This window comes from Carassius gibelio, chromosome A25, assembly GCF_023724105.1.
Source record: "Carassius gibelio isolate Cgi1373 ecotype wild population from Czech Republic chromosome A25, carGib1.2-hapl.c, whole genome shotgun sequence".
Classification (NCBI taxonomy): Eukaryota; Metazoa; Chordata; class Actinopteri; order Cypriniformes; family Cyprinidae; genus Carassius; species Carassius gibelio.
Window position 1 is genome coordinate 20149322 of NC_068395.1, and position 23630 is coordinate 20172951.

The 23630-nt window shown below is 35.1% G+C and overlaps 2 long non-coding RNA genes across 2 annotated transcripts; both read left to right on the forward strand.

The window, feature by feature from the left end:
- Positions 1 to 463: 463 nt before the first annotated feature.
- On the forward strand, positions 464 to 1691 carry LOC127946762 (uncharacterized). The gene is made up of 3 exons (XR_008151163.1): positions 464 to 719; positions 1177 to 1430; positions 1594 to 1691. It is a non-coding gene; the product is annotated as an uncharacterized LOC127946762 (long non-coding RNA).
- Positions 1692 to 1764: 73 nt separating this feature from the next.
- Positions 1765 to 3376, forward strand: LOC127946761 (uncharacterized). Its single transcript, XR_008151162.1, has 3 exons — positions 1765 to 1819; positions 1948 to 2012; positions 2718 to 3376. It is a non-coding gene; the product is annotated as an uncharacterized LOC127946761 (long non-coding RNA).
- The last annotated feature ends 20254 nt before the right edge of the window (positions 3377 to 23630 follow it).

Consider the following 23630-nt stretch of genomic DNA (forward strand, 5'->3'; position numbering starts at 1 on the left):
TATCCCACTCCACCTTAAAGGTGTACGTGGCGGCCATAGCTGCTTTCCATGTCCCTTTCAATGATCAGTCAGTGGGTAGACACCCCCTAGTTACACGTTTCCTCCGAGGTGCATTGAGGCTGAGACCTCCAGTACGGTCCCGTATTCCCCCATGGGATTTGGTTGTGGTTCTAGAGGCTCTTTGTAAAGCTCCATTCGAGCCAATTCAAGATATCTCAGATAGACATCTGACACTAAAAACTGCCCTGCTACTGGCAATCACCTCGCTGAAACGAGTTGGAGATCTCCAGGCCCTTTCGGTGGCCCCTACTTATTTAGACTTTGCCCCTGGTATGGCCAAAGCATTCTTATACCCTCGAGCGGGTTATGTTCCAAAGGTTCCCTCTGTTACACCACAGCCTATCGTACTGCAGGCCTTCTGTCCTCCTCCCTTTCGGGAGCCAGACCAAGAGAAGCTAAACTGTACACTCTAAAAAACGCTGGGTTGTTTTTTCAACCCAACTGCTGGGTTGAGGCCGTTGGATAGGACTTTGGGATGTTTTAACCCAAGTTTGGGTTGAAAATAACTATCTTTTTTAACCCAGCGGGGGTGGGTTGAGGACGCGGACGTGAAGGAGAGCACGCACGTCACGTCAAAATCGTACGTCTCTCCAGTGCGAGCAGCCGCCATTTTCTCAGCGTGATAGAAGCGAGAAGCGAGAAGCGAGTGAAAGACTATGGTAAGTAACGTTAAATATTCAAAATGTAAAGTTATCTTTTATTGTTTACCCGGTTGTATGAAAGGCGGAAGGTTTTATGAAAGGCAGAAACAAAGGAGCTTAACGTTATATCTAACGTTATATAAAAAAAAACGGACGCGGTTTTCGCCTCGGACACGGAGGTCTTAACTGCCTCATGTAACGTTACTGAACGGAGGATGTACTTTTAATATATCGTCTGTGAATGTATTTTGTCATATTTACATAAGATTTTACATTATCTGTTCTCTTTGAGGCGTTAACAGACGGTTATGGTCACGGTTACGCTCATGTGAATTTGTCTTTTTTTTTCGCGGTTAAACTGAATGTATGTTTGTCTCCTAAAGGAAACGGCATTGTGTAGTAAAGACTAGCATAATTATTTAGAGGCTGTTGAAGTGGTAACTGTTAAAAGTATGTTTTACATGTAATGTTTCAGACTTGTCCAGCTCCTGTCTTCATTGTCCTCGCGCTGAGAGTTAAAGACACAGAAGCTGTTTGTGTGAGGAGTCACAGACCTGTGTGAGGATGAGGAGGAGGTGTTCTTCTGAAGAGAGGGACAGACGGTTTAAGGAGAGTAAACTTCAGAATAACATCAAGTTATCTTTATTTTTACTAAGACTAATATAAAGTTGTTGTTTTTTTAGATGTTGCAATCCAGAGACAAGATAACTTCATTCTTTTGAGACTGATGTAAGTTAAATTATTATTACTTTTTTTTTTTTTTAGAAAATTTATGTTTCTGTTGTGTCCTGCCTGTTAACTTCACATTTTGATGCAAAAACAGTGTGATTTTATATATGTATGTATGTATATGTTAATATTTTATTGAAACCATTGATGCCCCTCTTTGCAGAACTCAAACTAACTGCAGTTAAGGACACACAAGTCTGCTTGTGTGAGGAGGTGGTTTTCTCAGCTTCTTCTGAAGAGAGGGAAAGATCGTTTAAGGCAAGTAAACTTCATAATTTCATGTTATCAGTTGTTGTTTTTTTACTAAGAGTAAAATAATGTTTGTTTTTTGTTTTTGTAGATGTTAAAAGCAAGAGACATGGGAGATCATCATTCCCTTGAGATTTTATGTAAGTTATTTTTAGAAAATACATTTTTCTGTTGTCTCCTGCCAGTTTACTTCACATTTTGATGCAACAACAGTGTGATTATGTGCTCATTTCATTAAGACCATTGATGTCTGTGTTTTTCATTGCAGAACTCAAACCAACTTTGGAGTTGTCTGATTTGGAGAGTCATTATTCTTGGTCTGCGCTCTTAGAGGTAAAGTTCACACAAAAATCATTTACTTGCCCTCAAGTCATTCCAAACCTATAAGACTTTTGTCTGTCTTTACAACATAAATTAATATATTTTTAGTTTTCTCATAATATTTGTTAATCCATTTATAGTTTAGATAATCAGTATTTTCAAGCTTCATAAATATAGAGTTATTGTAGAAGTAAATTCTGATATTTATATATGAATACATCTTAAATTATATGATAGCAAACATGTATGTTCAAAATAAAATATTGGTCTCCCAGACCAGCAATGGAGGACACAAAAAGAGAATATTAAATATATTCATATGTGTTCCAAAAAATGAACAGAGTTTGTATGAGTCTGGAAAAACATGGGGAGAGTAAATTATGAACATTTTAATTATTTGGTGAACTAACGGTTTGAAGAGCAGCCCTCCATGTACATGAATATTGTGAGGTATGTGAATGTCATGTCTGTTTTAATGTTTCAGTAAAGAAGCTTTCTGAAAGCAATATTTATTCAAACAATATCGCATGTCCTCACACTAGTGCTGCCATTATAGCCTCCTGGAGTGCTGTGGTGGACTGAGACATTAAACAACCGCACAAAGTGTTGAAACTTTAAAACCGATTATTTACCTATCCTTACGGATGTGAATACACCTCTACCTGAAAATGGATAGTTTAATTAAATGTTTAATTTTTTCAAATTTGTTTCTCTTAGGCCACTGATGAAGAACAGGCGGTGACTGGGATGAATGCTGGTCAGAGAGGAGAATCTTCTTTCCCCTAAACAGCACTGGTTTTAAAGGAGGACGCTGCCCTGGATGATGTAGAAGATGTCAGATGCTGTGCTGATGGGGTTTCTTCATGATTACATCAGTTATGCTAAAGAGATCATGAAAATTGACCGTGATGCATGATCTGTATTCATGGACTATGAAACAAACTGTAAGTGTATGATTTGTTAAAAAAAAAAAAGTTAAATGCTTTTTCTGTGTTTAGTAGAAAAGTTTACACTCTGTCATTCATACACTTCACATTCTTTCACACACACACACACACACACACACACACATGCGTCTGTTAAAGGTTATAATATCAAAGTTAATGTTGTGATTTATTTGTGTACTGTCATGCCAGAATAGTTGGAAAAAAAACTAACTAATTGTAAATTTATTGTATGTGTTTTCGTATATTTTTATACAATATATACAATTGAACAAAGTCCAATTTGATCTTAAGTTATATTCATCAAATGTTCAATGCTTTGTTTATGAACTCTGTAGCTGTTAATGCCATCCTTTTCTGCATTTCTTCTAACATGTTACTTTTTGACTTTTCTCTTGTTTTTAATAAATATTTTCCTTTTGGTAATTATTATTTGTGTGTAAAAGTGATATTTAAAATGAACAACATTTGTAGGTTTAATGCCTAGCTCAATTTGGGTTAATTTTAACGTAGAAATGCATTGTTTCCCCACATGGCTGCACTCTGCGAGTTTATTTTCTGCCAGCAGGAGGCGCTAAGAGCGGGAGAGGTAGGTTTCTCCGGTAACGGCTGCAGAGCAGCGCTGAGCTCACAAACGCTGCCTTATCAAGCACATGCGAAATGATATCGAACATTTTCTAAATACAGTAGTTTTCCTTCTGAAATACAGTGATAAAAAAAAAAACACCCGCTCTGTTTTTTTAAACCCTGCAATATAGTCATTTTAAACCATAAAAAAGGCAACCCAGCAGGCTGGGTTAAATATGATAACCCAACTGGTTGGGTTAAAACAACCCAGCGCTGGGTTCGTCCCTTTTTGACCCAGCGCTGGGTTGTCAAAATAACCCAAATTGGGTTGTTTTCAACCCAGCAGTTTTTAGAGTGTATGTGTCCGGTGCGAGCACTCGACGCATACGTCCACAGAGCTGCCCTGTGGAGAAAATCCGACCAATTGCTTGTTTGCTACGGTCCTACTAACAAGGGGTCTCCTGCCACCAAGCAGACCCTTAGCCGTTGGATAGTCGAGGCTATCAACGTCTCTTATGAGTCCTCTGGTCTACCCCCTCCTTTGGGGGCCAAGGCTCACTCTACTCGGGGTATGGCGGCCTCCAAGGCCTTCTCAGCAGGTGTGTCCCTAGTGGACATCTGCAACGCTGCGGGGTGGTCCACGCCTTCTACATTTGTCAGATTCTACGATCTTGATATGCGAGCCGCTCCGGGCTCTTCTGTTCTCTCGTCCTAAGCTGTGCTCTCCGGATACACACTAGGCAGGGATTTGGTAGTCTGGCAGCGTGGGCACCTCGTTCCCCAAAGCGATATCGACGCAGCTCGAGTTCCCGAAAAGGAACGTCCCAAGGTTACGTATGTAACCCTAGTTCCTTGAGGGAACGAGACGCTGCGTCGCAGAGCCATACTCCCGGCACCCCTGCCGGCGCTTGCTTCCCTACTCGAAGCTGAAGCCAGCTGCACGGCACGTGCTTATATAGCTTCCTGGTCGCTACGTCACCCCGCTCCGTGACGTCACGCCCGTCCATTGGACAGTTTGCACATGATGTTCAGAGCCGGTCTCGTCAGGGACGTTCCCCAAAGCGATATCGACGCAGCGTCTCGTTCCCTCAAGGAACTAGGGTTACATACGTAACCTTGGGACGTTTTTGTGCATATAACTTCTAACACATTAAAAACTGTCTTACAGCATTGCAGAAAACATTGTATTTCATAAGGCATAAGCATCTATCAGTTTGGCAAGATTTGCACTGAATACTGAATGAAACAGCTTTCTCTATTAGAGAGACAAGCTTTTGAGCAGATTTGGGCTTGATTTCACTTCATTTGAACAGAAACACTATTTCAACATTTCTGGACTCAGAAAGCTGTAAACTGACAATCTTGATCATTGAAGTCCTAACATTAGTTTTTGTGTATATAACTTCTAACACATTAAAAACTGTCTTACAGCATTGCAGAAAACATTGTACTTCATAAGACATAAGCATCTATCAGTTTGGCAAGATTTGCACTGAATACAGAATGAAACAGCTTTCTCTATTAGAGAGAAAAGCTTTTGAGCAGATTTGGGCTAGATTTCACTTCATTTGAACAGAAGTACTATTTCAGCATTACTGGACTCAGAAAGCTGTAAACTGACAATCTTGATCATTGAAGTCCTAACATAAGTTTTTGTGCATATAACTTCTAACACATTAAAAACTGTCTTACAGCATTGCAGAAAACATTGTATTTCATATGGCATAAGCATCTTTCAGTTTGGCAAGATTTGCACTGAATACTGAATGAAACAGCTTTCTCGATTAGAGAGACAAGCTTTTGAGCAGATTTGGGCTAAATTTCACTTCATTTGAACAGAAGTACTATTTCAACATTACTGGACTCAGAAAGCTGTAAACTGACAATCTTGATCATTGAAGTCCTAACATTAGTTTTTGTGTATATAACTTCTAACACATTAAAAACTGTCTTACAAAATTGCAAAAAACATTGTATTTCATAAGGCATAAGCATCTTTCAGATTGGCAAGATTTGCACTGAATACTGAATGAAACAGCTTTCTCTAATAGAGAGACAAGCTTTTGAGCAGATTTGGGCTTGATTTCACTTCATTTGAACAGAAACACTATTTCAACATTACTGGACTCAGAAATCTGTAAACTGACAATCTTGATCATTGAAGTCCTAACATAAGTTTTTGTGCATATAACTTCTAACACATTAAAAACTGTCTTACAGCATTGCAGAAAACATTGTACTTCATAAGGCATAATCATCTATCAGTTTGGCAAGATTTGCACTGAATACTGAATGAAACAGCTTTCTCTATTAGAGAGACAAGCTTTTGAGCAGATTTGGGCTAGATTTCACTTCATTTGAACAGAAGTACTATTTCAGCATTACTGTACTCAGAAAGCTGTAAACTGACAATCTTGATCATTGAAGTCCTAACATAAGTTTTTGTGCATATAACTTCTAACACATTAAAAACTGTCTTACAGCATTGCAGAAAACATTGTATTTCATAAGGCATAAGCATCTATCAGTTTGGCAAGATTTGCACTGAATACTGAATGAAACAGCTTTCTCTATTAGAGAGACAAGCTTTTGAGCAGATTTGGGCTAGATTTCACTTCATTTGAACAGAAGTACTATTTCAGCATTACTGGACTCAGAAAGCTGTAAACTGACAATCTTGATCATTGAAGTCCTAACATTAGTTTTTGTGTATATAACTTCTAACACATTAAAAACTGTCTTACAGCATTGCAGAAAACATTGTACTTCATAAGGCATAAGCATCTATCAGTTTGGCAAGATTTGCACTGAATACTGAATGAAACAGCTTTCTCTAATAGAGAGACAAGCTTTTGAGCAGATTTGGGCTAGATTTCACTTCATTTGAACAGAAGTACTATTTCAGCATTACTGGACTCAGAAAGCTGTAAACTGACAATCTTGATCATTGAAGTCCTAACATAAGTTTTTGTGCATATAACTTCTAACACATTAAAAACTTTCTTACCGCATTGCAGAAAACATTGTATTTCATAAGGCATAAGCATCTATCAGTTTGGCAAGATTTGCACTGAATACTGAATGAAACAGCTTTCTCTATTAGAGAGACAAGCTTTTGAGCAGATTTGGGCTTGATTTCACTTCATTTGAACAGAACCATTATTTCAACATAACTGGACTCAGAAAGCTGTAAACTGACAATCTTGATCATTGAAGTCCTAACATAAGTTTTTGTGTATATAACTTCTAACACATTAAAAACTGTCTTACAGCATTGCAGAAAACATTGTATTTCATAAGGCATAAGCATCTTTCAGTTTGGCAAGATTTGCACTGAATACTGAATGAAACAGCTTTCTCGATTAGAGAGACAAGCTTTTGAGCAGATTTGGGCTAAATTTCACTTCATTTGAACAGAAGTACTATTTCAACATTACTGGACTCAGAAAGCTGTAAACTGACAATCTTGATCATTGAAGTCCTAACATTAGTTTTTGTGTATATAACTTCTAACACATTAAAAACTGTCTTACAAAATTGCAAAAAACATTGTATTTCATAAGGCATAAGCATCTTTCAGATTGGCAAGATTTGCACTGAATACTGAATGAAACAGCTTTCTCTAATAGAGAGACAAGCTTTTGAGCAGATTTGGGCTTGATTTCACTTCATTTGAACAGAAACACTATTTCAACATTACTGGACTCAGAAATCTGTAAACTGACAATCTTGATCATTGAAGTCCTAACATTAGTTTTTGTGCATATAACTTCTAACACATTAAAAACTGTCTTACAGCATTGCAGAAAACATTGTACTTCATAAGGCATAATCATCTATCAGTTTGGCAAGATTTGCACTGAATACTGAATGAAACAGCTTTCTCTAATAGAGAGACAAGCTTTTGAGCAGATTTGGGCTAGATTTCACTTCATTTGAACAGAAGTACTATTTCAACATTACTGGACTCAGAAAGCTGTAAACTGACAATCTTGATCATTGAAGTCCTAACATAAGTTTTTGTGCATATAACTTCTAACACATTAAAAACTGTCTTACAGCATTGCAGAAAACATTGTACTTCATAAGTCATAAGCATCTATCAGTTTGGCAAGATTTGCACTGAATACTGAATGAAACAGCTTTCTCTATTAGAGAGACAAGCTTTTGAGCAGATTTGGGCTAGATATCACTTCATTTGAACAGAAACACTATTTCAACATTACTGGACTCAGAAAGCTGTAAACTGACAATCTTGATCATTGAAGTCCTAACATAAGTTTTTGTGCATATAACTTCTAACACATTAAAAACTGTCTTACAGCATTGCAGAAAACATTGTATTTCATAAGACATAAGCATCTATCAGTTTGGCAAGATTTGCACTGAATACTGAATGAAACAGCTTTCTCTAATAGAGAGACAAGCTTTTGAGCAGATTTGGGCTAGATTTCACTTCATTTGAACAGAAGTACTATTTCACCATTACTGGACTCAGAAAGCTGTAAACTGACAATCTTGATCATTGAAGTCCTAACATAAGTTTTTGTGCATATAACTTCTAACACATTAAAAACTGTCTTACAGCATTGCAGAAAACATTGTATTTCATAAGGCATAAGCATCTATCAGTTTGGCAAGATTTGCACTGAATACTGAATGAAACAGCTTTCTCTATTAGAGAGACAAGCTTTTGAGCAGATTTGGGCTTGATTTCACTTCATTTGAACAGAAACACTATTTCAACATTTCTGGACTCAGAAAGCTGTAAACTGACAATCTTGATCATTGAAGTCCTAACATTAGTTTTTGTGTATATAACTTCTAACACATTAAAAACTGTCTTACAGCATTGCACAAAACATTGTACTTCATAAGGCATAAGCATCTATCAGTTTGGCAAGATTTGCACTGAATACTGAATGAAACAGCTTTCTCTATTAGAGAGACAAGCTTTTGAGCAGATTTGGGCTAGATTTCACTTCATTTGAACAGAAACACTATTTCAACATTTCTGGACTCAGAAAGCTGTAAACTGACAATCTTGATCATTGAAGTCCTAACATTAGTTTTTGTGCATATAACTTCTAACACATTAAAAACTGTCTTACAGCATTGCAGAAAACATTGTATTTCATAAGGCATAAGCATCTATCAGTTTGGCAAGATTTGCACTGAATACTGAATGAAACAGCTTTCTCTATTAGAGAGACAAGCTTTTGAGCAGATTTGGGCTAGATTTCACTTCATTTGAACAGAAACACTATTTCAACATTTCTGGACTCAGAAAGCTGTAAACTGACAATCTTGATCATTGAAGTCCTAACATAGTTTTTGTGTATATAACTTCTAACACATTAAAAACTGTCTTACAGCATTGCAGAAAACATTGTACTTCATAAGGCATAAGCATCTATCAGTTTGGCAAGATTTGCACTGAATACTGAATGAAACAGCTTTCTCTATTAGAGAGACAAGCTTTTGAGCAGATTTGGGCTAGATTTCACTTCATTTGAACAGAAACACTATTTCAACATTTCTGGACTCAGAAAGCTGTAAACTGACAATCTTGATCATTGAAGTCCTAACATTAGTTTTTGTGAATATAACTTCTAACACATTAAAAACTGTCTTACAGCATTGCAGAAAACATTGTACTTCATAAGGCATAAGCATCTATCAGTTTGGCAAGATTTGCACTGAATACTGAATGAAACAGCTTTCTCTATTAGAGAGACAAGCTTTTGAGCAGATTTGGGCTAGATTTCACTTCATTTGAACAGAAGTACTATTTCAGCATTACTGGACTCAGAAAGCTGTAAACTTACAATCTTGATCATTGAAGTCCTAACATTAGTTTTTGTGTATATAACTTCTAACACATTAAAAACTGTCTTACAGCATTGCACAAAACATTGTACTTCATAAGGCATAAGCATCTATCAGTTTGGCAAGATTTGCACTGAATACTGAATGAAACAGCTTTCTCTATTAGAGAGACAAGCTTTTGAGCAGATTTGGGCTTGATTTCACTTCATTTGAACAGAAGCACTATTTCAGCATTACTGGCCTCAGAAAGCTGTAAACTGACAATCTTGATCATTGAAGTCCTAACATAAGTTTTTGTGTATATAACTTCTAACACATTAAAAACTGTCTTACAGCATTGCACAAAACATTGTACTTCATAAGGCATAAGCATCTATCAGTTTGGCAAGATTTGCACTGAATACTGAATGAAACAGCTTTCTCTATTAGAGAGACAAGCTTTTGAGCAGATTTGGGCTAGATTTCACTTCATTTGAACAGAAACACTATTTCAACATTTCTGGACTCAGAAAGCTGTAAACTGACAATCTTGATCATTGAAGTCCTAACATAAGTTTTTGTGCATATAACTTCTAACACATTAAAAACTGTCTTACAGCAAGATTTGCACTGAATACTGAATGAAACAGCTTTCTCTATTAGAGAGACAAGCTTTTGAGCAGATTTGGGCTTGATTTCACTTCATTTGAACAGAAGCACTATTTCAGCATTACTGGACTCAGAAAGCTGTAAACTGACAATCTTGATCATTGAAGTCCTAACATAAGTTTTTGTGCATATAACTTCTAACACATTAAAAACTGTCTTACAGCATTGCAGAAAACATTGTATTTCATGTGGCATAAGCATCTATCAGTTTGGCAAGATTTGCACTGAATACTGAATGAAACAGCTTTCTCTAATAGAGAGAAAAGCTTTTGAGCAGATTTGGGCTTGATTTCACTTCATTTCAACAGAAACACTATTTCAGCATTACTGGACTCAGAAAGCTGTAAACTGACAATCTTGATCATTGAAGTCCTAACATAAGTTTTTGTGTATATAACTTCTAACACATTAAAAACTGTCTTACAGCATTGCAGAAAACATTTTATTTCATAAGACATAAGCATGTTTCAGTTTGGCATGATTTGCACTGAATACTGAATGAAACAGCTTTATCTAATAGAGAGAAAAGCTATTGAGCAGATTTGGGCTTGATTTCACTTCATTTCAACAGAAACACTATTTCAGCATTACTGGACTCAGAAAGCTGTAAACTGACAATCTCGATCATTGAAGTCCTAACATTAGTTTTTGTGCATATAACTTCTAACGCATTAAAAACTGTCTTACAGCATTGCAGAAAACATTGTACTTCATAAGGCATAAGCTTGTTTCAGTTTGGCAAGATTTGCACTGAATACTGAATGAAACAGCTTTATCTAATAGAGAGAAAAGCTTTTGAGCAGATTTGGGCTTGATTTCACTTCATTTCAACAGAAACACTATTTCAGCATTACTGGACTCAGAAAGCTGTAAACTGACAATCTTGATCATTGAAGTCCTAACATTAGTTTTTGTGCATATAACTTCTAACGCATTAAAAACTGTCTTACAGCATTGCAGAAAACATTGTACTTCATAAGACATAAGCATGTTTCAGTTTGGCAAGATTTGCACTGAATACTGAATGAAACAGCTTTATCTAATAGAGAGAAAAGCTTTTGAGCAGATTTGGGCTTGATTTCACTTCATTTCAACAGAAACACTATTTCAGCATTACTGCACTCAGAAAGCTGTAAACTGACAATCTTGATCATTGCAGTCCTAACATTAGTTTTTGTGTATATAACTTCTAACACATTAAAAACTGTCTTACAGCATTGCAGAAAACATTTTATTTCATAAGACATAAGCATGTTTCAGTTTGGCAAGATTTGCACTGAATACTGAATGAAACAGCTTTATCTAATAGAGAGAAAAGCTATTGAGCAGATTTGGGCTTGATTTCACTTCATTTCAACAGAAACACTATTTCAGCATTACTGGACTCAGAAAGCTGTAAACTGACAATCTTGATCATTGAAGTCCTAACATTAGTTTTTGTGCATATAACTTCTAACACATTAAAAACTGTCTTACAGCATTGCAGAAAACATTGTACTTCATAAGACATAAGCTTGTTTCAGTTTGGCAAGATTTGCACTGAATACTGAATGAAACAGCTTTATCTAATAGAGAGAAAAGCTTTTGAGCAGATTTGGGCTTGATTTCACTTCATTTGAACAGAAACACTATTTCAGCATTACTGGACTCAGAAAGCTGTAAACTGACAATCTTGATCATTGAAGTCCTAACATAAGTTTTTGTGCATATAACTTCTAACACATTAAAAACTGTCTTACAGCATTGCAGAAAACATTGTACTTCATAAGACATAAGCTTGTTTCAGTTTGGCAAGATTTGCACTGAATACTGAATGAAACAGCTTTATCTAATAGAGAGAAAAGCTTTTGAGCAGATTTGGGCTTGATTTCACTTCATTTGAACAGAAACACTATTTCAGCATTACTGGACTCAGAAAGCTGTAAACTGACAATCTTGATCATTGAAGTCCTAACATAAGTTTTTGTGCATATAACTTCTAACACATTAAAAACTGTCTTACAGCATTGCAGAAAACATTGTACTTCATAAGACATAAGCTTGTTTCAGTTTGGCAAGATTTGCACTGAATACTGAATGAAACAGCTTTATCTAATAGAGAGAAAAGCTTTTGAGCAGATTTGGGCTTGATTTCACTTCATTTCAACAGAAACACTATTTCAGCATTACTGGACTCAGAAAGCTGTAAACTGACAATCTTGATCATTGAAGTCCTAACATTAGTTTTTGTGCATATAACTTCTAACACATTAAAAACTGTCTTACAGCATTGCAGAAAACATTGTACTTCATAAGACATAAGCTTGTTTCAGTTTGGCAAGATTTGCACTGAATACTGAATGAAACAGCTTTATCTAATAGAGAGAAAAGCTTTTGAGCAGACTTGGGCTTGATTTCACTTCATTTCAACAGAAACACTATTTCAGCATTACTGGACTCAGAAAGCTGTAAACTGACAATCTTGATCATTGAAGTCCTAACATTAGTTTTTGTGTATATAACTTCTAACACATTAAAAACTGTCTTACAGCATTGCAGAAAACATTGTACTTCATAAGGCATAAGCATCTATCAGTTTGGCAAGATTTGCACTGAATAATGAATGAAACAGCTTTCTCTAATAGAGAGACAAGCTTTTGAGCAGATTTGGGCTAGATTTCACTTCATTTGAACATAAGTACTATTTCAGCATTACTGGACTCAGAAAGCTGTAAACTGACAATCTTGATCATTGAAGTCCTAACATAAGTTTTTGTGCATATAACTTCTAACACATTAAAAACTGTCTTACAGCATTGCAGAAAACATTGTATTTCATAAGGCATAAGCATCTATCAGTTTGGCAAGATTTGCACTGAATACTGAATGAAACAGCTTTCTCTATTAGAGAGACAAGCTTTTGAGCAGATTTGGGCTAGATTTCACTTCATTTCAACAGAAACACTATTTCAGCATTACTGGACTCAGAAAGCTGTAAACTGACAATCTTGATCATTGCAGTCCTAACATTAGTTTTTGTGTATATAACTTCTAACACATTAAAAACTGTCTTACAGCATTGCAGAAAACATTTTATTTCATAAGACATAAGCATGTTTCAGTTTGGCATGATTTGCACTGAATACTGAATGAAACAGCTTTATCTAATAGAGAGAAAAGCTATTGAGCAGATTTGGGCTTGATTTCACTTCATTTCAACAGAAACACTATTTCAGCATTACTGGACTCAGAAAGCTGTAAACTGACAATCTCGATCATTGAAGTCCTAACATTAGTTTTTGTGCATATAACTTCTAACGCATTAAAAACTGTCTTACAGCATTGCAGAAAACATTGTACTTCATAAGGCATAAGCTTGTTTCAGTTTGGCAAGATTTGCACTGAATACTGAATGAAACAGCTTTATCTAATAGAGAGAAAAGCTTTTGAGCAGATTTGGGCTTGATTTCACTTCATTTCAACAGAAACACTATTTCAGCATTACTGGACTCAGAAAGCTGTAAACTGACAATCTTGATCATTGAAGTCCTAACATTAGTTTTTGTGCATATAACTTCTAACGCATTAAAAACTGTCTTACAGCATTGCAGAAAACATTGTACTTCATAAGACATAAGCTTGTTTCAGTTTGGCAAGATTTGCACTGAATACTGAATGAAACAGCTTTATCTAATAGAGAGAAAAGCTTTTGAGCAGATTTGGGCTTGATTTCACTTCATTTCAACAGAAACACTATTTCAGCATTACTGCACTCAGAAAGCTGTAAACTGACAATCTTGATCATTGCAGTCCTAACATTAGTTTTTGTGTATATAACTTCTAACACATTAAAAACTGTCTTACAGCATTGCAGAAAACATTTTATTTCATAAGACATAAGCATGTTTCAGTTTGGCAAGATTTGCACTGAATACTGAATGAAACAGCTTTATCTAATAGAGAGAAAAGCTATTGAGCAGATTTGGGCTTGATTTCACTTCATTTCAACAGAAACACTATTTCAGCATTACTGGACTCAGAAAGCTGTAAACTGACAATCTTGATCATTGAAGTCCTAACATTAGTTTTTGTGCATATAACTTCTAACACATTAAAAACTGTCTTACAGCATTGCAGAAAACATTGTACTTCATAAGACATAAGCTTGTTTCAGTTTGGCAAGATTTGCACTGAATACTGAATGAAACAGCTTTATCTAATAGAGAGAAAAGCTTTTGAGCAGATTTGGGCTTGATTTCACTTCATTTGAACAGAAACACTATTTCAGCATTACTGGACTCAGAAAGCTGTAAACTGACAATCTTGATCATTGAAGTCCTAACATAAGTTTTTGTGCATATAACTTCTAACACATTAAAAACTGTCTTACAGCATTGCACAAAACATTGTACTTCATAAGACATAAGCTTGTTTCAGTTTGGCAAGATTTGCACTGAATACTGAATGAAACAGCTTTATCTAATAGAGAGAAAAGCTTTTGAGCAGATTTGGGCTTGATTTCACTTCATTTCAACAGAAACACTATTTCAGCATTACTGGACTCAGAAAGCTGTAAACTGACAATCTTGATCATTGAAGTCCTAACATAAGTTTTTGTGCATATAACTTCTAACACATTAAAAACTGTCTTACAGCATTGCAGAAAACATTGTACTTCATAAGACATAAGCTTGTTTCAGTTTGGCAAGATTTGCACTGAATACTGAATGAAACAGCTTTATCTAATAGAGAGAAAAGCTTTTGAGCAGATTTGGGCTTGATTTCACTTCATTTGAACAGAAACACTATTTCAGCATTACTGGACTCAGAAAGCTGTAAACTGACAATCTTGATCATTGAAGTCCTAACATAAGTTTTTGTGCATATAACTTCTAACACATTAAAAACTGTCTTACAGCATTGCAGAAAACATTGTACTTCATAAGACATAAGCTTGTTTCAGTTTGGCAAGATTTGCACTGAATACTGAATGAAACAGCTTTATCTAATAGAGAGAAAAGCTTTTGAGCAGATTTGGGCTTGATTTCACTTCATTTCAACAGAAACACTATTTCAGCATTACTGGACTCAGAAAGCTGTAAACTGACAATCTTGATCATTGAAGTCCTAACATAAGTTTTTGTGCATATAACTTCTAACACATTAAAAACTGTCTTACAGCATTGCAGAAAACATTGTACTTCATAAGACATAAGCTTGTTTCAGTTTGGCAAGATTTGCACTGAATACTGAATGAAACAGCTTTATCTAATAGAGAGAAAAGCTTTTGAGCAGATTTGGGCTTGATTTCACTTCATTTCAACAGAAACACTATTTCAGCATTACTGGACTCAGAAAGCTGTAAACTGACAATCTTGATCATTGAAGTCCTAACATTAGTTTTTGTGCATATAACTTCTAACACATTAAAAACTGTCTTACAGCATTGCAGAAAACATTGTACTTCATAAGACATAAGCTTGTTTCAGTTTGGCAAGATTTGCACTGAATACTGAATGAAACAGCTTTATCTAATAGAGAGAAAAGCTTTTGAGCAGATTTGGGCTTGATTTCACTTCATTTGAACAGAAACACTATTTCAGCATTACTGGACTCAGAAAGCTGTAAACTGACAATCTTGATCATTGAAGTCCTAACATAAGTTTTTGTGCATATAACTTCTAACACATTAAAAACTGTCTTACAGCATTGCACAAAACATTGTACTTCATAAGACATAAGCTTGTTTCAGTTTGGCAAGATTTGCACTGAATACTGAATGAAACAGCTTTATCTAATAGAGAGAAAAGCTTTTGAGCAGATTTGGGCTTGATTTCACTTCATTTCAACAGAAACACTATTTCAGCATTACTGGACTCAGAAAGCTGTAAACTGACAATCTTGATCATTGAAGTCCTAACATTAGTTTTTGTGCATATAACTTCTAACACATTAAAAACTGTCTTACAGCATTGCAGAAAACATTGTACTTCATAAGACATAAGCTTGTTTCAGTTTGGCAAGATTTGCACTGAATACTGAATGAAACAGCTTTATCTAATAGAGAGAAAAGCTTTTGAGCAGATTTGGGCTTGATTTCACTTCATTTCAACAGAAACACTATTTCAGCATTACTGGACTCAGAAAGCTGTAAACTGACAATCTTGATCATTGCAGTCCTAACATTAGTTTTTGTGCATATAACTTCTAACACATTAAAAACTGTCTTACAGCATTGCAGAAAACATTGTATTTCATAAGGCATAAGCATCTATCAGTTTGGCAAGATTTGCACTGAATACTGAATGAAACAGCTTTCTCTAATAGAGAGACAAGCTTTTGAGCAGATTTGGGCTAGATTTCACTTCATTTGAACAGAAGTACTATTTCAGCATTACTGGACTCAGAAAGCTGTAAACTGACAATCTTGATCATTGAAGTCCTAACATAAGTTTTTGTGCATATAACTTCTAACACATTAAAAACTGTCTTACAGCATTGCAGAAAACATTGTATTTCATAAGGCATAAGCATCTATCAGTTTGGCAAGATTTGCACTGAATACTGAATGAAACAGCTTTCTCTATTAGAGAGACAAGCTTTTGAGCAGATTTGGGCTTGATTTCACTTCATTTGAACAGAAACACTATTTCAACATTTCTGGACTCAGAAAGCTGTAAACTGACAATCTTGATCATTGAAGTCCTAACATTAGTTTTTGTGTATATAACTTCTAACACATTAAAAACTGTCTTACAGCATTGCACAAAACATTGTACTTCATAAGGCATAAGCATCTATCAGTTTGGCAAGATTTGCACTGAATACTGAATGAAACAGCTTTCTCTATTAGAGAGACAAGCTTTTGAGCAGATTTGGGCTTGATTTCACTTCATTTGAACAGAAACACTATTTCAACATTTCTGGACTCAGAAAGCTGTAAACTGACAATCTTGATCATTGAAGTCCTAACATTAGTTTTTGTGTATATAACTTCTAACACATTAAAAACTGTCTTACAGCATTGCAGAAAACATTGTACTTCATAAGGCATAAGCATCTATCAGTTTGGCAAGATTTGCACTGAATAATGAATGAAACAGCTTTCTCTAATAGAGAGACAAGCTTTTGAGCAGATTTGGGCTAGATTTCACTTCATTTGAACATAAGTACTATTTCAGCATTACTGGACTCAGAAAGCTGTAAACTGACAATCTTGATCATTGAAGTCCTAACATAAGTTTTTGTGCATATAACTTCTAACACATTAAAAACTGTCTTACAGCATTGCAGAAAACATTGTACTTCATAAGGCATAAGCATCTATCAGTTTGGCAAGATTTGCACTGAATAATGAATGAAACAGCTTTCTCTATTAGAGAGACAAGCTTTTGAGCAGATTTGGGCTTGATTTCACTTCATTTCAACAGAAACACTATTTCAACGTTTCTGGACTCAGAAAGCTGTAAACTGACAATCTTGATCATTGAAGTCCTAACATTAGTTTTTGAGTATATAACTTCTAACACATTAAAAACTGTCTTACAGCATTGCAGAAAACATTGTACTTCATAAGGCATAAGCATCTATCAGTTTGGCAAGATTTGCACTGAATACTGAATGAAACAGCTTTCTCTATTAGAGAGACAAGCTTTTGAGCAGATTTGGGCTAGATTTCACTTCATTTGAACAGAAACACTATTTCAACATTTCTGGACTCAGAAAGCTGTAAACTGACAATCTTGATCATTGAAGTCCTAACATTAGTTTTTGTGTATATAACTTCTAACACATTAAAAACTGTCTTACAGCAAGATTTGCACTGAATACTGAATGAAACAGCTTTCTCTATTAGAGAGACAAGCTTTTGAGCAGATTTGGGCTTGATTTCACTTCATTTGAACAGAAGCACTATTTCAGCATTACTGGACTCAGAAAGCTGTAAACTGACAATCTTGATCATTGAAGTCCTAACATAAGTTTTTGTGCATATAACTTCTAACACATTAAAAACTGTCTTACAGCATTGCAGAAAACATTGTACTTCATAAGACATAAGCTTGTTTCAGTTTGGCAAGATTTGCACTGAATACTGAATGAAACAGCTTTATCTAATAGAGAGAAAAGCTTTTGAGCAGATTTGGGCTTCATTTCACTTCATTTCAACAGAAACACTATTTCAGCATTACTGGACTCAGAAAGCTGTAAACTGACAATCTTGATCATTGAAGTCCTAACATTAGTTTTTGTGCATATAACTTCTAACACATTAAAAACTGTCTTACAGCATTGCAGAAAACATTGTACTTCATAAGACATAAGCTTGTTTCAGTTTGGCAAGATTTGCACTGAATACTGAATGAAACAGCTTTATCTAATAGAGAGAAAAGCTTTTGAGCAGATTTGGGCTTGATTTCACTTCATTTCAACAGAAACACTATTTCAGCATTACTGGACTCAGAAAGCTGTAAACTGACAATCTTGATCATTGAAGTCCTAACATTAGTTTTTGTGCATATAACTTCTAACACATTAAAAACTGTCTTACAGCATTGCAGAAAACATTGTACTTCATAAGACATAAGCTTGTTTCAGTTTGGCAAGATTTGCACTGAATACTGAATGAAACAGCTTTATCTAATAGAGAGAAAAGCTTTTGAGCAGATTTGGGCTTGATTTCACTTCATTTCAACAGAAACACTATTTCAGCATTACTGGACTCAGAAAGCTGTAAACTGACAATCTTGATCATTGCAGTCCTAACATTAGTTTTTGTGCATATAACTTCTAACACATTAAAAACTGTCTTACAGCATTGCAGAAAACATTGTATTTCATAAGGCATAAGCATCTATCAGTTTGGCAAGATTTGCACTGAATACTGAATGAAACAGCTTTCTCTAATAGAGAGACAAGCTTTTGAGCAGATTTGGGCTAGATTTCACTTCATTTGAACAGAAGTACTATTTCAGCATTACTGGACTCAGAAAGCTGTAAACTGACAATCTTGATCATTGAAGTCCTAACATAAGTTTTTGTGCATATAACTTCTAACACATTAAAAACTGTCTTACAGCATTGCAGAAAACATTGTATTTCATAAGGCATAAGCATCTATCAGTTTGGCAAGATTTGCACTGAATACTGAATGAAACAGCTTTCTCTATTAGAGAGACAAGCTTTTGAGCAGATTTGGGCTTGATTTCACTTCATTTGAACAGAAACACTATTTCAACATTTCTGGACTCAGAAAGCTGTAAACTGACAATCTTGATCATTGAAGTCCTAACATTAGTTTTTGTGTATATAACTTCTAACACATTAAAAACTGTCTTACAGCATTGCACAAAACATTGTACTTCATAAGGCATAAGCATCTATCAGTTTGGCAAGATTTGCACTGAATACTGAATGAAACAGCTTTCTCTATTAGAGAGACAAGCTTTTGAGCAGATTTGGGCTTGATTTCACTTCATTTGAACAGAAACACTATTTCAACATTTCTGGACTCAGAAAGCTGTAAACTGACAATCTTGATCATTGAAGTCCTAACATTAGTTTTTGTGTATATAACTTCTAACACATTAAAAACTGTCTTACAGCATTGCAGAAAACATTGTACTTCATAAGGCATAAGCATCTATCAGTTTGGCAAGATTTGCACTGAATAATGAATGAAACAGCTTTCTCTAATAGAGAGACAAGCTTTTGAGCAGATTTGGGCTAGATTTCACTTCATTTGAACATAAGTACTATTTCAGCATTACTGGACTCAGAAAGCTGTAAACTGACAATCTTGATCATTGAAGTCCTAACATAAGTTTTTGTGCATATAACTTCTAACACATTAAAAACTGTCTTACAGCATTGCAGAAAACATTGTACTTCATAAGGCATAAGCATCTATCAGTTTGGCAAGATTTGCACTGAATAATGAATGAAACAGCTTTCTCTATTAGAGAGACAAGCTTTTGAGCAGATTTGGGCTTGATTTCACTTCATTTCAACAGAAACACTATTTCAACGTTTCTGGACTCAGAAAGCTGTAAACTGACAATCTTGATCATTGAAGTCCTAACATTAGTTTTTGAGTATATAACTTCTAACACATTAAAAACTGTCTTACAGCATTGCAGAAAACATTGTACTTCATAAGGCATAAGCATCTATCAGTTTGGCAAGATTTGCACTGAATACTGAATGAAACAGCTTTCTCTATTAGAGAGACAAGCTTTTGAGCAGATTTGGGCTAGATTTCACTTCATTTGAACAGAAACACTATTTCAACATTTCTGGACTCAGAAAGCTGTAAACTGACAATCTTGATCATTGAAGTCCTAACATTAGTTTTTGTGTATATAACTTCTAACACATTAAAAACTGTCTTACAGCAAGATTTGCACTGAATACTGAATGAAACAGCTTTCTCTATTAGAGAGACAAGCTTTTGAGCAGATTTGGGCTTGATTTCACTTCATTTGAACAGAAGCACTATTTCAGCATTACTGGACTCAGAAAGCTGTAAACTGACAATCTTGATCATTGAAGTCCTAACATAAGTTTTTGTGCATATAACTTCTAACACATTAAAAACTGTCTTACAGCATTGCAGAAAACATTTTATTTCATAAGACATAAGCATGTTTCAGTTTGGCATGATTTGCACTGAATACTGAATGAAACAGCTTTATCTAATAGAGAGAAAAGCTATTGAGCAGATTTGGGCTTGATTTCACTTCATTTCAACAGAAACACTATTTCAGCATTACTGGACTCAGAAAGCTGTAAACTGACAATCTCGATCATTGAAGTCCTAACATTAGTTTTTGTGCATATAACTTCTAACGCATTAAAAACTGTCTTACAGCATTGCAGAAAACATTGTACTTCATAAGGCATAAGCTTGTTTCAGTTTGGCAAGATTTGCACTGAATACTGAATGAAACAGCTTTATCTAATAGAGAGAAAAGCTTTTGAGCAGATTTGGGCTCGATTTCACTTCATTTCAACAGAAACACTATTTCAGCATTACTGGACTCAGAAAGCTGTAAACTGACAATCTTGATCATTGAAGTCCTAACATTAGTTTTTGTGCATATAACTTCTAACGCATTAAAAACTGTCTTACAGCATTGCAGAAAACATTGTACTTCATAAGACATAAGCTTGTTTCAGTTTGGCAAGATTTGCACTGAATACTGAATGAAACAGCTTTATCTAATAGAGAGAAAAGCTTTTGAGCAGATTTGGGCTTGATTTCACTTCATTTCAACAGAAACACTATTTCAGCATTACTGGACTCAGAAAGCTGTAAACTGACAATCTTGATCATTGAAGTCCTAACATTAGTTTTTGTGCATATAACTTCTAACACATTAAAAACTGTCTTACAGCATTGCAGAAAACATTGTACTTCATAAGACATAAGCTTGTTTCAGTTTGGCAAGATTTGCACTGAATACTGAATGAAACAGCTTTATCTAATAGAGAGAAAAGCTTTTGAGCAGATTTGGGCTTGATTTCACTTCATTTCAACAGAAACACTATTTCAGCATTACTGGACTCAGAAAGCTGTAAACTGACAATCTTGATCATTGAAGTCCTAACATTAGTTTTTGTGCATATAACTTCTAACACATTAAAAACTGTCTTACAGCATTGCAGAAAACATTGTACTTCATAAGACATAAGCTTGTTTCAGTTTGGCAAGATTTGCACTGAATACTGAATGAAACAGCTTTATCTAATAGAGAGAAAAGCTTTTGAGCAGATTTGGGCTTGATTTCACTTCATTTCAACAGAAACACTATTTCAGCATTACTGGACTCAGAAAGCTGTAAACTGACAATCTTGATCATTGCAGTCCTAACATTAGTTTTTGTGCATATAACTTCTAACACATTAAAAACTGTCTTACAGCATTGCAGAAAACATTGTATTTCATAAGGCATAAGCATCTATCAGTTTGGCAAGATTTGCACTGAATACTGAATGAAACAGCTTTCTCTAATAGAGAGACAAGCTTTTGAGCAGATTTGGGCTAGATTTCACTTCATTTGAACAGAAGTACTATTTCAGCATTACTGGACTCAGAAAGCTGTAAACTGACAATCTTGATCATTGAAGTCCTAACATAAGTTTTTGTGCATATAACTTCTAACACATTAAAAACTGTCTTACAGCATTGCAGAAAACATTGTATTTCATAAGGCATAAGCATCTATCAGTTTGGCAAGATTTGCACTGAATACTGAATGAAACAGCTTTCTCTATTAGAGAGACAAGCTTTTGAGCAGATTTGGGCTTGATTTCACTTCATTTGAACAGAAACACTATTTCAACATTTCTGGACTCAGAAAGCTGTAAACTGACAATCTTGATCATTGAAGTCCTAACATTAGTTTTTGTGTATATAACTTCTAACACATTAAAAACTGTCTTACAGCATTGCACAAAACATTGTACTTCATAAGGCATAAGCATCTATCAGTTTGGCAAGATTTGCACTGAATACTGAATGAAACAGCTTTCTCTATTAGAGAGACAAGCTTTTGAGCAGATTTGGGCTAGATTTCACTTCATTTGAACAGAAACACTATTTCAACATTTATGGACTCAGAAAGCTGTAAACTGACAATCTTGATCATTGAAGTCCTAACATTAGTTTTTGTGAATATAACTTCTAACACATTAAAAACTGTCTTACAGCATTGCAGAAAACATTGTACTTCATAAGGCATAAGCATCTATCAGTTTGGCAAGATTTGCACTGAATACTGAATGAAACAGCTTTCTCTATTAGAGAGACAAGCTTTTGAGCAGATTTGGGCTAGATTTCACTTCATTTGAACAGAAGTACTATTTCAGCATTACTGGACTCAGAAAGCTGTAAACTTACAATCTTGATCATTGAAGTCCTAACATTAGTTTTTGTGTATATAACTTCTAACACATTAAAAACTGTCTTACAGCATTGCACAAAACATTGTACTTCATAAGGCATAAGCATCTATCAGTTTGGCAAGATATTTTTACTGAATACTGAATGAAACAGCTTTCTCTATTAGAGAGACAAGCTTTTGAGCAGATTTGGGCTTGATTTCACTTCATTTGAACAGAAACACTATTTCAACATTTCTGGACTCAGAAAGCTGTAAACTGACAATCTTGATCATTGAAGTCCTAACATTAGTTTTTGTGTATATAACTTCTAACACATTAAAAACTGTCTTACAGCATTGCAGAAAACATTGTACTTCATAAGGCATAAGCATCTATCAGTTTGGCAAGATTTGCACTGAATAATGAATGAAACAGCTTTCTCTAATAGAGAGACAAGCTTTTGAGCAGATTTGGGCTAGATTTCACTTCATTTGAACATAAGTACTATTTCAGCATTACTGGACTCAGAAAGCTGTAAACTGACAATCTTGATCATTGAAGTCCTAACATAAGTTTTTGTGCATATAACTTCTAACACATTAAAAACTGTCTTACAGCATTGCAGAAAACATTGTACTTCATAAGGCATAAGCATCTATCAGTTTGGCAAGATTTGCACTGAATAATGAATGAAACAGCTTTCTCTATTAGAGAGACAAGCTTTTGAGCAGATTTGGGCTTGATTTCACTTCATTTCAACAGAAACACTATTTCAACGTTT